Below are 18,105 nucleotides of genomic sequence, written 5' to 3' on the forward strand. Positions count from 1 at the left end.
CTACAAGCACAAGCAGCAGCAGCAGGGGCTGTGGCAGCAGAAGGAGGCCGGCATCGGTGGCAAGGAGCGCAGAAACAAAAAGCGAAATAAATAAAAAGTATCGATATAGATATAGAAAATTTTTGAAGAAAACTGCGCTGCGGCGCAGCTGCTATCCTTGAATGAGTTCGCGAATGGCTTTGGGGTTGGGCGGCGTTGTTGGAACTACAGTGGTTTAGAGGGCTCCACCGCTCCCCGCAGTCGGGCCAACACTTTCGGGAAAGCTATGGAAACGCGAAGGCCAAATCAATGAGCAGCACGCCGAGACAGCGGGTAGGAGATGGGAGACAGTGAGTGGGCGGGTGGGTGGCTAGTAGCTGGTAGCAGTAGTTGGAAGCGGTGGCACTTTTAATTTTAGTGTCGCACAATGAAACTTTAGCCCCCCGCCTTCCGTTGGGCCCTGCAGTTTCCATGGATATATCTGGGTCAAACAACATCGAATCACCCATTCCTCGTCAGCGAATTTTAAGAAATATGTTCCATTTCATTTGAATGCGGTGCTGTCAGTTGGGTGTATCCCCCTTTGGAGCGCCCACGCAGACTCATCTCCTGGTTAGGACTCCTTCCGCTACTCCATCGCCCCATAGCCCCATGGCTCGATAGCTTCATAGCTCTATAGCTCCATAGCTCCATAGCTCCATAGCTCCAGCGCTCCGTCTTCGACGCTTCGTCTCCGTCGTTCGTGAGCGTCTTTCACCCCCCACCCGTGGACGCCCACCCCGCCGCGCTACACCTTCACCTTCCCAGCAGCCATTAAGTTTTCTCGCTGTAATAAAAAAATGTTCTCTTTTTGCCGCTCATCGGTGTGCGTCTGTTTGTGTGTGTGTATTTGTGAGTGTGTGTGTGGATACTAAATTTTCTAGTTCCTTTTATTTCCTTTTGCTTTGCCTCAGCATTAGTGTTTATTTATTTTTTCTGCTCTCTCCCTCATTCTTTCTTGCGTACTTTTTTTTGAAAAGAAGATTTATGTAAAATGTGGCTGGGGGGAGGGGGCAGGCAGCGCAGCCAGCGTCGGCAGCAAAATAGTCGCAGATGCTGTTGCTGTAAGTTTCACGCAGCTAAAAAAGCAAACTGCCGAAACCCATCCATCCGCCCACAGCAGCCCCTGCCCTTCCCTCCCCGCTCTCTCCTGCCTACCTCAACTTGTGGCTCAGCCTCAGCTTCAGCCTCAGCCCCCCTCACCCTTCGGCGTCACGCGTCCTCTGCTGGAAGGACTTTCCTTTGACGCGGCTTCGGTCACGACTGGCACACGGCAGCGGGGTGGCTCCGTGGGTCCGTGGCTCGAGAAACGGCTTTCTTGGGTGGTAGTGATGATGGTGGTGGTGAAGGTGGAAGTGGAAGTAGAGGTGGAGATGGTGGTGGTGGTGGGCAAAAGTTTCGGCAAGTTAAATGTTTAGATTTCTAAGACGCCATCGGATTTTCAACTATAAAATATTCTTTTCATTTTTCCACAAGCACCACCCACCGCCTGCCCACCCACCGAACCACCACCCACACCCGCCAGAGCCATTAAAACCAAACGCTGAATTATAGTACGCAGAAACACAAACACACACACACAAAGAGCGGGACACGAAGAGGGGGGAATCCCCGGGAGGAGTTGAAAGTGGGTGGGGACTGGCCGCTTGTTGCGGTGCTTAGATGTTAGTTGCTAGTTCCTTGGGCCTTCGCTTCGTCCTCGTCCTCAGCCTCATTCTCGTACTCGTCCTTGGTCCTCGGCAGCTGGCACCCATTTTCGGCACAGTGGTCGCAGGGCCACCTTGTTATTGGAAAACCCAAGGCTGCGGGTTCATCGCTCGCAAGATGCAGTTATTGATAGAAGAGTGTCTGGTGGGCTGTGCAAACTGCCAAAAAACAGAACCCGAACAATTGGCATTGGGCCTCGCGCACATTCAATATTTGCACATGCCACACTTGTGTGTGCCTTCTACCGCTGCCGTTCCGCTCTGGTTGCCCCTTTCCCAGTTCTCCGGCCCCCTTTTTTCCACTATCACCTAATCCACTTGGAAATAAAAAGAAACTTTGGCAAACAAAACGCGAGTCCGGACAATCGGCACTGTTGGAGCAGCTGGTGGGGCCACTTTGCAAGCGCAACTCCACTGATCCAATGACAATGATCCTCGAATTAGCTGCCTGCACAGTGCCGGAGCTGATGACCTTAGACCACTGTGCGCTGGCATTGGGCGAAGGCCACGTGCCTCGGGATAGCCAAGACAGCGCGGGGCAGCGCGGCGGAGGGGGACTTCGAGGTTAGGCGGGAAAATCTAACGAAATCTAAGCGAGGCAAAAGCAAAGTTTTCCGCACACACACACACACATATATACACCCCACGCACTTTGTTGCTGCTTTTCTGCTCGAAAGGATTTTAGAATTTGCCGCATTTTGTCTCTCAACTATGTGCAATAATATAAAGGAATCCCCCATTCCAACCAAGAGGCAAAGGCAGCAAAGTGTGGGGCAATCAGCGGAGAAGAAAACACAAGTCGCATAGAAAAGGAAGTGGCGAGCGCACGAAAATGCCGCAAAACGTGCCTTTAAGTTATTTTTCATTTGCCACGCTCAGCGCCAGATGACCCTCCTACCCCCCCTTCCTACCCCTCCGCCAGCCTGCGGCCCCCCTAACGTTCATCCCCACCTAAGTGAGTAAGAGCGTAGTAGTTAGGCGAAAGTAACTGCTGATGAGGGAAGCGGGCGGTAAGGCGAAGGGCAGCCCATTTTAAGATTTATGTCGGTGATTATTTCTAAGTTTTTGTGCGCTCAACGATGGCCATCGCACCCGCCGCTGCCCTGCTCCACCTCACGGAGCTCTATTCTCTATAAAAAGAAGGAAGCTCTGAAAGGAAAAGAATAAAAGCGGGAAAAGCAGCAGGTAACTAAAGGAGCCGAAGAAGCCCTAATGCTAGACGAGGTCCTGGCCAGATAATTCCAACGCCTGGCCTGCAAAGGCACAAAAGCGGTGGGAGAGTGGAGAGTGGAAAAGGGAGATGGAAAGCACAACTTTTAGAAAATGTTAGTTTTGTGAATAATCCGTGCCGCGCTTCCACCATTTCGCTTTTCGCAGAGGGTTAAAGTTGCAAAACATTTTCCGTGCCCCATCCACTGCCCCACTGCCAAGTACAGCCGCATGCCACCCACAGAGGTGGAAAGAAGCTGTATCGTACTCTTAGATCATAGGGAAGAAGCGAAAACAACGTGCCTTTCAGATAGTTGGCCACAGTTACCCATCGTATTCCTCCCTCGCTGAGGGCATAAAAAATCTAATCTAATCTATCTAATGTGGCCCCAGTCCGCCTACGCGCCTCTCTTGTCTTCGCTTTTTTCTAAGCACAATACTATTTTCTTATTTTCGTTTCGTTGTTGTTGGCACATTTAAAATGTTTTATTTGGCCATTTGTATGTTTTATGGCATTCCTTGTTACCAACGGCCTTCCAGTGCCAGCTACCTCGCCACCTCGCCCCCTCCATTGTGATACCCTCTGTTTTGGGCACATGGCTTGGGACAGGTGTTCTTATGAAGAAATGGTACTTCCTTTCTCCAAAGTGTGTAGTATAGTTTAATTTGTTATATCGGAAAGTTTCCATAATACGCTCGGCCCCCATTTTGATATTCTTTCAGGTGGGGCATTGGCGGTTCGGTGTTCGCCGACTGTTTTCAGTAGCTTTCCTTAGCTGCGTTTTACTTTATTTAATTTATGACCCGCACACGGAACAGGCAGCAACATAAATAAATAATTGAAGCTTTATAAATCTAAAACAGTCGCCAGTAGTTGATAATTCTCCAACACCCCCTCCCCGCAAGGGTGGCAAAAGCGAAGCAACTACCGGCACAGGACGCAGGACCTCCAGTCATCCGCGCCCGTAGATTTTTTCGATTTTTATCTACACGGCTTGTCAAGATTACTTTCGTTTTTAGTCTGCGTATGCTCATTCATTCATTCATGGGGAAGGGAGCAGGAGGAAGGGGTGCTGTTGAGGGGACACACAACCCAACTTAAATGCGACCACTAAAAAAGAGCAGATAGCAATAAGCAGGAAAAAGGCACGCACACACGCATTGGTGCACACACACAGGCACACACAGATGAGAGAGCTGCAAGAGAAGCATATTAAAAGTAATAATAAGTGCCTTAAGGAGTGTGGGCTGGACCACCCGCACTTAGATATTGAAATGAGCATGTTTTTAAATATAAAAGGATGCCCTTCTCCAAAACCAACACACACACGCACACACACACATACACACACAAGCACACTTGCTCGCTGCTCGCTGAGAAGGATATCCCCCCAATATCCACTTACAACAACAGCAACTAATACAAGAGCAGCGGCACAGCCAATGCAAAGGAAATATATCAAGCAACCCTCGTGTGCTTTTTATTTTCAAAGTTACTCAAAATCTCGCTGGCTCTCTTTCTCGCCCCGTCTCAGTCACTCTCCTTTCGTTTTCATTTCGCCGTGCTTTTTTTTAGGCTGCTCAGTACTTAGTTGTGGCACTGAGATGTAGAATTGGATCGGAGAGGTGCCGCATCTATTCAGCTCCTGGGCAAAAGACTCTAAGCACCGCACACGACATGGCGAGGAGGGGGCGGGGTTGGGGGTTGGGGGTCATGTGACCCTGCCACATATCATATGGCGAGTGCACCGAGAGAATTTTACAGCACACAACGTTTGAGCCCCCTAACTCCGAAGCAATTACTAACTAAGAAAACTATGTAATATGCGTTGTACTATCCCTGCTGAAATTCCAGAAACAACCAACAGATGAAATTGTGTAATACTATTTCTGGGGAAGTAAATGTTCTTTGTGCACCACCAGGCGTCTAAAAAATCACATTCTCTCCATAACTAATTCCGCTTATCCCGCCTGCACTTGTGAGCCCTTGCCATGCCATTACCTTTACCATCTACCATCTCCAATACCCCGTGTACCATCTACCAACTCCCAGTTACCACTGCCTCCTCTGCCGGCGTCGCTGCCCGCGTCGCACACACACACACACACACTCGTGCAGACACTCACATACCAGCAGGGTGAACATGACGGGATTGTTTAACTACGAACACGTAGTTAAAAAACGAAAAATCGAGACCCGCAAACGAAGATGAAGGCGGCGGCAGGCGGCGGGGAGGGGCTGCTAACTAGCAACTGCAGCGGCTGCTTCGTCGTCAAAAAATTGAAAAAATAAAATATAATACACAACTACAACGGCAGTCGTCTCTGTGCACACACATACACACCAACACACACATGCGGGGGGTGGTTTGCCTTGAAAAAGAATTTCGCGCAGTAAAATCTAAAGCGAAATTGCCGCGTTCTGCGTAGAAAGGGGGGCAAACGAAGTGAAAAGTAAAGAAAGAAATGGTGAAATAAAAACCTTGTTTCCGCGCAAGTTACAAGAGCACTCCCCCGCCGACTTTCCCCTTTACATTCGCCTAAAAAGCTAAGCTCACACACACACACACAGGAAGGGAGAACAGCACACACACACAGCCTCACCTTGCCGAGCAGAAGAAAGTTCAGATATTTGCTAGCAATAAAAGTAGTAATCAGTTGGAGGGGGCGGGCTGGGGCGACGGGGGGCTGTGGGGCGCCCCCAAAAGCTCCGACGACGCTGCCGAGTTAGAAAGAGATGAGCATTAGAAGCAGGATTCGCGACAGGACAAATGGGGTGGGGAAGGGGGGGTGTACAATAAATGCGCCGCGTAACGAGAACTTTTCATTTTATGTAATTTGAGTTCGTTTTTTTCCGGCTCCGCTTTGTGTATGCCCCCCGTCCGCTTTCCCCGCCGTTTCTTTTCGCCGTCGAGCTTCGCTCACTTTTCTATAACATTCGAATTTTTAAGTGAGTCTGCTTCTGTCGCATTCGCAGCCAAGCCCTGCGCAACTTGTACCTTGTACCCTTATTTAGCCATCGCCGAGTTGGAGATGTACTTCATTAAAATCAGGGCACTTTCTACTTCAGTTACATCAAGTCTGGCATTCCACTCAAAAACCTTAGGTTTCGAATCCAATGGTACATGCGTATAGGAGGATGCCACTTTCTTCTTTTTGGAACACATTGGGTGCTTTGCATTGCATACTTTGCTGCGCTTGATGGCAAACGTTGAACGGTGCATATGCATCGTTTAGAGCCTCTCGTATATCAAGCATTTATGTACGTTCTAGGGTATTCCGTGCTTCGACCTGCGGATATGCAGATCCCCTATTTCCCTAACAAGACAGTTGCGAGTTGCGACACTTTGCTGCGTCTCCGACTGGGCCAGCTCCTGTGTGTTCAAATTACGAAAGCGACATTAATTTTTTAGAATCGCGCGTATGTGTTCAAGGATTGCGTTCGCGCAGCTTCTCGAAGCTTTCTTGGCCCGTCGGCGGGGTTTTTGGCTACGGGGGGAGCTGGGGCGTTTCGGATCTGGTAAGTGGAGTCGCTCTGCGCGCTGGGCTTTGTAATAGGTAGTAAACGCGCGCGTCTGTGGAGGTAGTTGTATTATTTTTTACGAGCAAGATATGTATGTTGTGCAAAACAGCACTTGTTTCTTTCTATGCGTGGAGCCCCATTCCACTACATCGGTTAAAATATAGTATTATGCCTTGCTCCATAAACAACCAAAGTTATAGGGCGGCGGGGCAAGGGACTTGGGCATGTCACATCATCCCCTGGTGTCGTTTGTCTGGCGCGTTGCACTAAATAAAATGTATTTATAAAAATGTTGCATCCACTTATTATTAACTTTTTGCTGTGGACACTTTGCCCGCTTGATTTCCACTCGGTTATCAGTTGGACTGGTTGGATGGTGGGGCCCCTGGTGCCGAGTTCATTATTGGCCGACCGTGGCAAATGGAGGGGTTGAGGGGGAGTAGATGGGAGGGCTGGAGCGAACAGCTCTGGCCGAAAAGTGAACCCTAATTCAGACTGCAGATACCTAATAAAACGGCGCTATCGACTGCAATCGGCACATGCGAGTGCCAGTGCTTGGATACATGGCATCATCCGATGACCCCACAGACCCCACCTGCCTGTGGCTGGTGGAGCCCGCCGCCGCCCCACCACGCCTAAAATTATTTTATGTGACAATTAAAATGCATTTTTGTGAAAAATGAAAGCCCCATGAATAATGGCAAAAAATATTTGGCGTCACTGGCTTTTTCTACATAATGCCCGACTTTTTTTACCGCAACATTTCTGCACATACACAATTCGGCGGGGGTTCGGTTTGGGCCGGCAATATTTATATTTGCCTATGTAATGATTTTTTATTAAAAATAGAAAAGAACCAACAAAACGAATGACGAAAATCGCAGCTCTGACCCGCTCCACCTTCACAGCGGCCACCATGGCGAAATTTATCGATAGAGCGTTAAAAAAAAGCCGCCAAATGAAATGTTAATTTTATTTTGATGTAATATTTAACAGCGACGCGTCGCCAGTGCCCCAACCCGCCAAAGGACCTCCACGGACAAGGACACAGATACTCACACAGACACATATGGCGGCTTTATCTGCTGGCAGCTGACACTGCTAACAAACAATGCGAATCACTGCCACCAGCCTGCCATGACTTACAATGCCCCCAAAAAGCCGCCCTTCTTCTCGACTCTTAGTTTCCACTGCGTCCATGCCTCGGTGCAAATGCCATCTTGTCAAATCATCATAACAACGGCAGCGAGTAGAAAGGACATGACTTGCAAGCCCCAAAATGGGAGATCGCCAAGAGGCGATCCACTTTCTCCCGCGATCAAAACGAACATCAAAGTCTGACATTTTCCTGCCGAAGAACTACCTTGGATAGCCAAAGTAGATCTATTGAGACTACCACTCCATTATTTGAAGGTCGCATCAGTGGCATCTGAATCAGATGGGACTCCTGCGATGTGGTTTCAAGAGTGGGTTTTGGGGCACCCTGGCTACACCGCGGGCACTAAGACTGCGCACAGCTCAGAACGAACGAATGAGCGGGCGGCACACACGCAGACCAACGCACGCCTAGAAGGACGTGCACGCACACACGCACCGCACCGCACCGCATATACATATTCATGTGTGCAAAAAGAATGTAAAGTGTGTGCGCGGGCCCGAACGACATGCTAAAAATTTGTATAGAAAATTAGTTAAAAAATTACTCCGCAGACACGCGCACGCATGGCATGGAGAATGGAGTGAAACTGTACGTGGAGCTGGAGCGGGAGGTGGAGGTGGAAGGGGGGCTTGCGGTGGGGCCCTTACTTTACATATGCGCACACACACACAAGGATGGCCACACAAGCACACAGACTAGGCGGAGAGAGCAGGTCGCTCCACCAGTTAGGCACAGTTGGCATTAGTGGGCGGTGTTAGAAGTACGCGCATCCCCTTCACGGCCAACCTATCCCCCATCCCCTCGGCGACACACACACGCACACACTCACCTAAGCCCCAACCACACACACTCGCATGGGCCATGTACAATTTTAATGTTTAGAGTCGCGCGCGCTTAAAGTTTGTCATAAAGCACCCCATTAAAAAAAGGGCGAACAGCGAACCAAATGGAGCGGGGGCCCTTTTAGGGGGGACGGGAAATGGGGTTGGAGATGGGGATGGAGATGGAGAATAGGGTGGTGTGTACGCTGGATGGCAGTGAAAGTGGGTGGCAAGCGGTGGCGAGAGACAGGGAGCTCCATTAAATTAAATACAAATGCGAATTAGAAAAACTTTTCCCGTTTTTTGTTTTCGGCCCGCTTTGTGTACATATGAAAAATTAAATTGGCTGCTGCCCGCTTCGACGTCGTCGTCGCTGCTAAGAAATGCAGCGACCGTCGACTGTCACTAACAGACTAGCGCGAATGCTAAGGAGCCAAGACAGTGGGAAGTGGAAAGGCAGGGAAAGGGAAAGGGAAAGGGGCACGCACATGCCGGCAGAAAAGCAAAAAAGTTTTCTCGAAAAAGAAAGTGCTCGAAGGGGATGTAGTTGCGAGTGGGGGTGGGGTTGGCGGTCGCGTTGTATGTGGGTTAGGGATAGGGATAGGGATTGGGTAGGGGTGCACAGGCTAAAACAAACAGCCGATTCGTAGCAGGCATGGATATAACTAGGGAAGCGGACCCGTTGAAGGCAGCAGGGAATCGACAAGGAGTCGGACTGCAAATGCTCTATTCAAAGTCAAATATCTCTAAAATACAGATACTTGAATGTATCTGAAATCGCACAGATAGAGAGGAATTGCTAATTAATAACAGGAAATATATCCAAATAATATTCTTCAAAAACTCCCATGTTAAATAATCCTGTGATCCGCAGACGGGCAAGTAGTAGAAAGTGGGGTTCCAATATTCCCATCATTGAGGATATCGATTGAGCTTCCCCCGAAAGGAAGGATACTCCCCGTGAAGTGTAGAGCAGCGAGTCCAATGTGAAATTATTTGGCAACGAATGCGCCGGGGGAAAGGGGAGGGGGAAACGCACAAATTAAAAAATAAGCTTGGCAGCGACTTGGGGTCTGGGGTAAGAGTGCTCTTCATCTGCACGCACCACAACGCACTTTTCCACAAATACATTTGCAATTTATGTACCTTTTTCTGGCTGCGACGCGCGAAATAATAAAAAGGGAACACCGCACACACACACACCCACACACACATTCGCGCGTAGGCAGTTGGAAAATGTTCTATATGGTTACATATTAATATGTGAGCAAGTGGGAGCGAGAAGAGGCGAGTTTACATAAGCCCCACCAAAAGCGAACGCAACTTTTTCCAGCTCGCGGATGGTGAAGGGGGTGGGGTTCAGGGGGTTAGCTCAACTTTCTTTGCATACTCTTCATGCCATGTGTGTGTTTGTGTGTGTGTATGAGTGTGAGTGTGTGCGTACCCCCGATACGATCCGATCCCTTCGAGGGTATTACCCATTCGGTTTTCCGCAGCCGCCTCCATTGCCCTCCCCCTCGTTACTCTCGTTTTTTGTGCTTTCGCTTTGTAGTTGTTTTTGGCAATTAACCAAAAGTGGTGGTGCCCCGCATCCCCCGCCGCCATCCCCCTCCATCACGGGGCTGTCACACGCATGCTTTTTGGATACCCTCTTCCGCCCCCACGCGACCCTCCCCCATCAGCCACTTGAAAATTTTTAAATATTTTTAACTGCTGCGCTCCACTCGCTCTGTTTGGTTAATATTTTTCTTGCCTGCCTGTTGTGAGTGTGTGTGCATGTGGGTGTATGGGTGTTTGTGTTGGGGGTGTCTAGTGTTTGCCACCACCCCTGGCCCCCCATCCCGCCTTCCCGACGCATACGCGTAATATATTAAACAAAACAAAAAGAGGCGAGAGCAGAGCGAAAAAAAAAACAAAGGCTCCAAAAGTAGGTGGAGCAACAAATTTCAGCTCGCTTCTGACACTTGAAGCTTACTCTTTGGCTCTTCGACAATTATACATAGGCACATGCACGGATGTGGTATCCTTTTTGTGCCTCGCACATAATTAATAATTGGGCGCAACTTACCAGTTCGAGAACTTGATGAGGTTCGAGGCTTGATATGACCGTCCGCCTTGAAGTGCTGAAATAGAGTAGACATACATACATGAAAATCGGTTAGTTTACAAATCCTTAAGAGACTACTACTGCTACTAATACTACTCTAAGCAACAATATAATCTTGACCTTGCGCAATCTCATTAACCGACTGCATCTCTTGTATATTGCAGCCTAAGACGACTCCGATCGCAGGTGAGTACCGTATTATAGATTTACAATCGAATTCTATTACGGATTCTAGAGGGCCAGAGATCAAATGCCATGAGCAAATAACCAAAGGGCGGGCAGAACACGCAGTTGTCTTGTAGTAAGCTCGAATCCGATAGGCAAAGCCAAAATGACAAACATGCATGTGAGGGATGGCTCACATGCACACATGAACACATGAACAAATGAACACACACACACACGCACCCCTGCCGGGACACTCACACCAGCAGACGAGCTCCAGCTATTCCTATTGGCTAATTACTGCGAACCGAACTCTCGCTCCCCCACACCACACTCAAAAATAATCTGCATATGTGTGCGCGTTATTTAAAGCAAGTCTAACAAATATGCTGAAACTTTGGGCCAAAACGAAGACGAGCCCAAAAGACCCGAAGCACCTACCACCACCCATCACCGCCCCCCCTTGGCGACTGTGCGCTTGTGTGAGTGGCACGAAAATCTAAATTATATGCAGCAAACAACGACCGCCGCCAGAAGCTCCTGCCGTAAGGCTATCCCCATATGTGTGTTTGGATGCATGCCGATAAACGGGGAATCCGTTTTCTAAGATTTTAATGCAGCTGCAAAAACAGCAGCGACAGCACACAGGCTCCATGTGAATGTGCTGCGAACTATTGCTACACTTCAGGCAATGTCCTTAGACACGCCACGTACATTTCTAGCCTTCAGGAAGGCAAGGATTAGTACCAAAGTCCCGAAAGAGCTTCGAAAGTTAAAATCATAGTTGTATAAGAGCCAATCACACCGTCTTTTGGCTTACATCGCAACTGTGTCCTTGCGTTACCTAAGCTTCACATGTATTCCCTAGTTTTGTTAGCTTGCCCCTAGCCTGTGAGTTTTATTTTGAGTGCAGAGGCAGTCTGGCGCGCGCCACATGCAGCTTAAGTAATTTGTCGCAGTTGCCGGTTGCCTGGATGCGATGCTTTCCCTTTGCCTTTCTCTAACCCGGTTCGGGACCCAACCCTACTTTCTCCCATTCAGAGGGAACTACGCGAAACTACAACGAAGACGTCAACATTCACATCATTATCCAGCTTCTCCCATTCTTCCTTTCTTACAACACACACACATATACACGCACGCACAGTGGCTCTCTCTTCGGCCGAAAAAGGAGCCAAAATATGGAGAGCGAGGAAAAATAATACTTCGGGCGCACTTGTTGGCATCCCATCGCCGTCGTCTAAGAACACTGGCGAAAAGAGAATCCCGTCCAGCATAGCATACTTCTGTGGGCGCCGTGCCGGGAGCGGGGTTGTCCTGGCGGGGACGGGTGTCCTGCGTCGAGGCGCTACTGGTGGGTACTTTACTTGATGATTATGGCGACGATAATGATGATTGGAATGGCTTTGATGGCGTTGAAAATGAAGATTGCGTGTAGTAGATTTGCTTTGCTGCTGCCTCTTCTTCGACTGCCCGCTGTGTGTGCGTGTGTTTGTCCTTGTGTTTGTGTTCGAGTCTGTGCAATGCCGTTGTGTGGGTGAGTTAGTAGCATTAGTAGTAGTAGTAGTAGTGGTAGTAGTAGTGGGAGTAGTAGTAGCTCACATACATATAGAGCACAGAGGGGCGGATTTGGGGTAATGCGTCCAACTACACACTATCAGCATTTGATTTTATTAGGCTCATTTGTATGTGCGTAGTTGGCACTGTTTACCTCGTCTCCTCACCTTCCACGACCCCTGGCGAGGAGGCCATGGAGGGGGGGTGAATGGCTGGGCGGTCATTGCGAGCAACAGGATGGCGGGTGGCCAGTCTTCAAGTGCTCCTGCTCAACTTTGACCTCCTGCGGCAGCAAAGGCGATGGCGTCGCCGTCGCGTCGACTTTCACCGGCTGCGTTCTCTATTTTTCTCTGAATCACGCCAAAGCCCAGACTGAATGAAGAAGGAGGATGCTGCGAGCCAGCCATTCGGTTTCAGCCGAAATCGCCAGCGTCTTGGGCAGTTAGTAACCGTTAAGACGTCGTGGCTGCCTAGTCGCGAGTCCTTCGTCCTTTGCCTTCGTTCGCTCTCTCCGTCTCTTTAGTTTAGTTGGTTCTTTATGTTCCGTGTCACGACATTCCGCCGGCTCGAAAGCAGCCAGGTAAACGGATCCGCGAGATCGGGGATCCCACAGGATACTTGCCTCTCTCTACCTCTCGGCATCCCCCCCTCCCCCCACACTCTCCCCCTCTCTCCCACCATACCTCATATACCATGTTTCGAGGGCAAGCGTTGCATACTTTTTTGGGGCTAGCGCGAGCGAGATGGGGAGCGCCGCAAAAGCCCAAGCGGGACAGAGCAAAAAGACAACGAATTAAAATTTAAAAACCGGCTCTCCTCACACACGCACAGTCACGCTCTTCAGCTCACACACACACAAACACACACACGCAGGCCATCCTTTTTTATTCGCTTGGTTATTTTCGTGCGTCGATTTCCCCTTTCGACGTCGGTGGGCGGTGGGCGTAGTAGCTCGTAGTTCTCCATTATGAACGAGTGTGTGTGTGTGTGAGAGTCCTTTTTATTTTCGTGCTTTACAAATTTTTGTATTTTTTATTTTTCGCTTTTCGCCTCGTCCTGTTTCGTTGGCGTTTTTTTGCGCGCGCTCCGCTCTCGTGTCGTCGTGTAAACGCGTTTTTTAAATTTCCCACTGCTGCCGGCATCGCACGGGGGTTGTTTGTGTGTGTGCGGTGCCGTGCCGTGCCGTGCTGTGCTGTGTTGTGTTTGTGTGCGCGGGGTGGTGGGCGGTAGGCGGGTTGGCGGGTTGGCGGGCTGGTGGGCTGGCGGGGGGTGGACGCAGCATGCAGTGGGGTTGGTTGCGGATGGATTTTTTCCACCGCCGCACACACACACACACACGCTGACTCTTTTTTCCTGCTGCTGCTGCTGCTTCTTATCCTCCTCTTCCCGTTTTCTTTTTCGCTGCTGCCTTTTTCCATTTCTTTTTTTTTTTTGTTTCAGCTGCTCTGCTGCGCTGCCGCTTTGGTTTTAGCATTTTCGTTCGTTTTTCGCATTTTTGTTTTGTTTCTGATTTTCCTTTTTGCCTGGCGTCGCTGCCGCTGCCACAGCCTCCGTCGGCGTCGCAGTCGCATCCTTTTTTTTAACGCCACACGCAGAAAAAAAGAGCAAACTTCGTCCTGCCCGTGTGCGTGTGTGTGCGAGTGTGTGTGAGCGAATAGTTGTTGTTGTGGCGGGACGGGGTGGGCGGCAAGTCAGCGAAATGAGTAATGAGTGTTTAGTACGTTGTTTGGCGGGTGATTTTTATGGCAGCGCTGCGGCAGCGGCAACTGGGTAAACGGCGAGGGGGGACGCCAGATGGCTGACAGGGAAAAGGGGGACAGGGGGCAATTGGCCAGTGGACCGCGTCCAATGGAGCAGCCAGTTGGCAGTGCGGAGCGAGCGAGTGCAGGCGGCGGATGGTCAGCGAAACGTAGCACAGCATTCGGGGCTACCTATTTGGCATCCGTCATCAGTAATCAGTAATCCCTAATCCTTGCCCTGCCAATCGCTTGTGTGTGAGTGCGTGTGTGTGTGAGCGCGCTTGTAATGACTTCAATTGTGTGATAAACTTTCTATTCCACGGTCGCGCAGCTCCAGCAGCATCAGTTTGGGCACCAAAACAAAGCTCCGTCGGCGGGCGTCGCTGCCTTCGTCCTGCGACGACTTCGGGAGTCCTTCGGCTGGCTTCGGCGGCGCTTCGGTTGCTCCTTGCCAGGTCCTGCCGCCACTGCCGCTGTCGCTGCCGGTCCTGCTGCCGCTCTGCCGCAGCCGGCGTCGCTGCCAACGGCCCTGGGCCGTTGCGATTGCGACTTGGACTTGAATCGAGTTGGGTTTTAAAAATAACGTTAGTTGCTGTTTGTTGCTCGTTACGTGCGCGTGTTGCGACGCGAACCAAAACCCAAATCAGCCACCAGCGGAAACGGAAATTGAAACTGAAACCCAACTGACGTCCCAGCTCGACTCTAATCAGAGGCCAAGACACACAAAACCCAGCACAGCTCAAAGATAACTGACTGAGTGAATTGTTCAGCCGTGTAGTTTGTTTTTTTGCAAGTGATTGTTAATGCGGCAAGGACAGCATCTCGGGATTTTAGGCATTTCCACCGTTTCCACCGCTTCCACCGCGCCGATTGTTGATTGTTTTCTTTTTGTTTGGTGAACCGCAGAGATGACAAGTTGTGCAATAAATCAAATCTAGAATCTAATCGAAGTGAAGGCCAGTCAAGGAAATAGGAACACCCAAAACCAAGTGATAAACCAGCCAATCCGGGGACAAATCAAAATACTATCAAATGCAATCTGAAACCAACCAAGTAGCGAGCAACCGCAACAAAAACCCTGACAAACTGTCCCAGTAAAAGTGAGAGTGTGTGTCGCACGGAGTTCCAGAATTCCAGCCAGAGTCGGATCGCCAACCGGAATCCGGAGCAGCTCTAGGCGATCCCACGCACCAGACGCAGCCGGAGAATCAGACATGTAAGTGTGCTCTTTTTGGGGGTTTCGATGTCTATTGTGCCAATACATGGTTGCTTTATCTGAATGTATCTGAGATACATTATCATAGGTACTTGCGTAACTATTGATCAATTCCACCATCGGTGTGCTTTGCTCAACGCATTTCCTGATTTAACTAATATTCTAAATGTCTCCCGTGTCTCCTTGGTGTGTATTGCATTTATATAATATATATATTTTATATAACCAAATATTTATACTCTCAAGTTGCTAGTTCGTTATATAATATCGAAAAAGTAGAGGGAAGCATTCTTTTACCAACTACCTCCTGATTGGTACTGCCAGGATAACTCGAAGTATAACATTTGCACCAAGAGGAACAAATTTCAGTATGCTAACTTTGTTTACGACTTCATGTGCCAGAGACGGGATCTTTCCCAAATCCATTATCTAGATTGCTGCACTTCTCTCGCGCTTTGATCGCACAATCCCCAGTCGTTTTGTATTCGTATTCGCATTCGCATTCCGTATTTTGTGTTTTGTATTCCGAAATGGCACTGGATCGACTGGATCGCGGGCATTGAACTTGATCAAAGCGCTTCACGTGTAAACACTGGTGCTTCACGGCTGACGGGGGCGGTCTCTAATTCTCTCTCTCTTGCCCCATCTATATGACTGGCGGCTCCGTCGTTGACCTCCTCGCGTATTACGTATACGCTTGATAGGCAGGCATGGAGACATAGGCGCCGCCGGAGGGTGATGGCTAGTGCGTGAGCGGGAGCCGGAGCGGGATCGAGTGACTGCGGGTGACTAACCCAATGCAGTTCCAATTAGAACAAACGGCGACAAGTTCAATGCGATCATTTCGCCTTCGCAGTCGCTGTTTTCTGCCTTCTGGCTTCTGCCTTCGACGTCGGCGTCTACGCCGTGAGGTTGTTGTCGAGGTTGTTGGCTGCCTCCGTCTCCGTTTGCGCCGCCTAGAGGTTAATGCCGGTTGTAATTGCAAAGCACCCAACCCGAGACCCAACAAAGGAGCGGAGCTTAGAGCGACTACAGTGGTCCCTGCCCGCGCGACTCGCCTGTTTCTGGCTAATCTGTGACTCGGTGACATTTGCGGTGATCTTGAAACAACCATAAACCGAACGAGACGCAGCAATAAAGACATTATAGATACGTAGGTAAAGTTGTGTATATGGCATATGGTACGTGTAGATACATTTATTCGTTTATGAATCGGCAAGAGGTCACTGCAGACAGGGAAACCTTAACAAAACAACACAAAAGACAATTCTTGAAAAATGCTAACGTGAGTGCGAGACAAGCAGAATTAAAAAACCAAAATCGCCACGCATGAATCTAAAAAATAAAAAACCAAAAACAGCTCATAAAAATATCAGCGACAACAACAAGAGGATGCAGCACTAAAATAAATACGCTGCAAAAACAATGAAATTCGGACAAAAAATGGGCAAACAAGATGCAAGTGGCAACAAGTTTCTCAGACTCAGTCGCTCAGTTTCTCCTCAGGGCCAGCAAATCTTTGCTCTGCAGTCTTCTGTCTTTAGTCTTCAGTCTTCGGTCTTTGTGCGTGCCAGGAGGAGGGGCGGGGGAGCAGGGGAATGGGAATCTGGGTTATGGCAAACAGGGGAGCCATGTAATAAAATGCGGTAATGGTAATGGTACTGGTAATGGTAACCAAAATATTAAACAACTCTTCGCCAACATCAGCAGAAAATGGAATTTCAAGGGAGGGAAGCGAAGGGAAGGGGAAGGCCCTAAAAACAGGCCGACTTTGGATTTGGGTTTGCGTTTGGGATGGGGCTCGAAATGTGGGCTACACTTTCAATTGGAACCCCTTGCGGGCGGGGGGGTTGGCTGGCGGGGCGTGAAATCGGGCAATTCCGAGCCGAAGACGCACGACGACATTCTGCTGATAAACGCTCCGATCGTCGCCGACTTTTGTGTGCGTGTGTACCGCTTTGTGTATCTTTGGAGTTACATAGGGCGAAAGTTGCATGTTCCCCTACCCGTTCCGCTCTCGCTCCCGCTCCGGATCCCTCTATTTACAAATTGCCTCTGCCGATCTGCGGATCGGCGGATCTGCCCAAACATTCGCGTTTGCAATTGCATCGGTGTGTGGGCGGCGCTCGTTGATTCGTTCGCTCGCCGACGACTTTGCATTTAATTTCCCCCAATTTTGTCGGCCTGACAATGAATAAACAAAACTTCTAAATGGGCAATACCAGAAAACACAACAGAATATACGGACAGCAGCAAAATAAAAAAAAAAAACCACAACCACACACATGGAACCCCCGAAAAAACGCAATTTTCGCTCGCTCGGTTTCGCTGCCGTCGCATGCGCAGAAAATTTGCTCGTTTTTTGGCGACTGCGCTGCAAGCAGCAAGCAGCAAGCAGCGCTGTAAACTGCAGCGATCGGATCGAATGGATCGCAGATCGCAGATCGCACTGCTGCCGCCGCTGTCGACGTCGCTGCACTCCAAAAAAGCGAAGGAAACACACAATCGCACAAGAGAAGTATATAACAAAAAAGCGAGCAAAAAAGGCAAAAAATAAAAAGTAAAAAGCAAGAAGCGAAAAAAGCGAATGAAACATACAGGCGGCATAAGTATACACACACACACACACACACACAAAAACACACATCACAAACACTCGTGCACAGCGAATTCTCTGATTCAATTGGGCAGGCGCACACACCAATACACACGCACACTGGCAGAGGGCAGCGGCACAAGCCCAACACATTTAACTGCATTTTTTCGGAACTCAGTTGAGCTTTTTAATTCGATCGGTTCAGTTACTAAAGTTAGTTCAGCCCAAACGCACAATTTCAATTTCCATTTCTAAGTTTGAGCTCGAATTGAATAGCATTAGTGCCCAC

The 18,105-nt window shown here is 49.4% G+C and overlaps 2 protein-coding genes across 10 annotated transcripts in view; one reads left to right on the plus strand and one right to left on the minus strand.

Annotated features, from left to right (window-relative positions):
* The window catches only part of LOC6523932 (mucin-2), a 134,397-nt gene that overhangs the window by 70,378 nt on the left and 45,914 nt on the right, over positions 1-18,105 (minus strand). For all 4 annotated transcript variants that reach the window (XM_039371223.1, XM_039371240.1, XM_039371150.1 and 1 more), the window contains one exon: positions 10,505-10,559. The gene's annotated coding sequence lies outside the window, so the exon portion shown is untranslated. The remainder of the gene's footprint in view (positions 1-10,504; positions 10,560-18,105) is intronic.
* LOC6523936 (broad-complex core protein) overlaps positions 1-18,105 on the plus strand; it is an 81,988-nt gene that overhangs the window by 19,883 nt on the left and 44,000 nt on the right. For all 6 annotated transcript variants that reach the window (XM_039371817.2, XM_039371791.2, XM_039371772.1 and 3 more), the window contains exon 2: positions 10,708-10,729. The gene's annotated coding sequence lies outside the window, so the exon portion shown is untranslated. The remainder of the gene's footprint in view (positions 1-10,707; positions 10,730-18,105) is intronic.

The sequence above is a fragment of the Drosophila yakuba genome, chromosome X, assembly GCF_016746365.2.
Source record: "Drosophila yakuba strain Tai18E2 chromosome X, Prin_Dyak_Tai18E2_2.1, whole genome shotgun sequence".
In the NCBI taxonomy this organism is placed as follows: domain Eukaryota; kingdom Metazoa; phylum Arthropoda; class Insecta; order Diptera; family Drosophilidae; genus Drosophila; species Drosophila yakuba.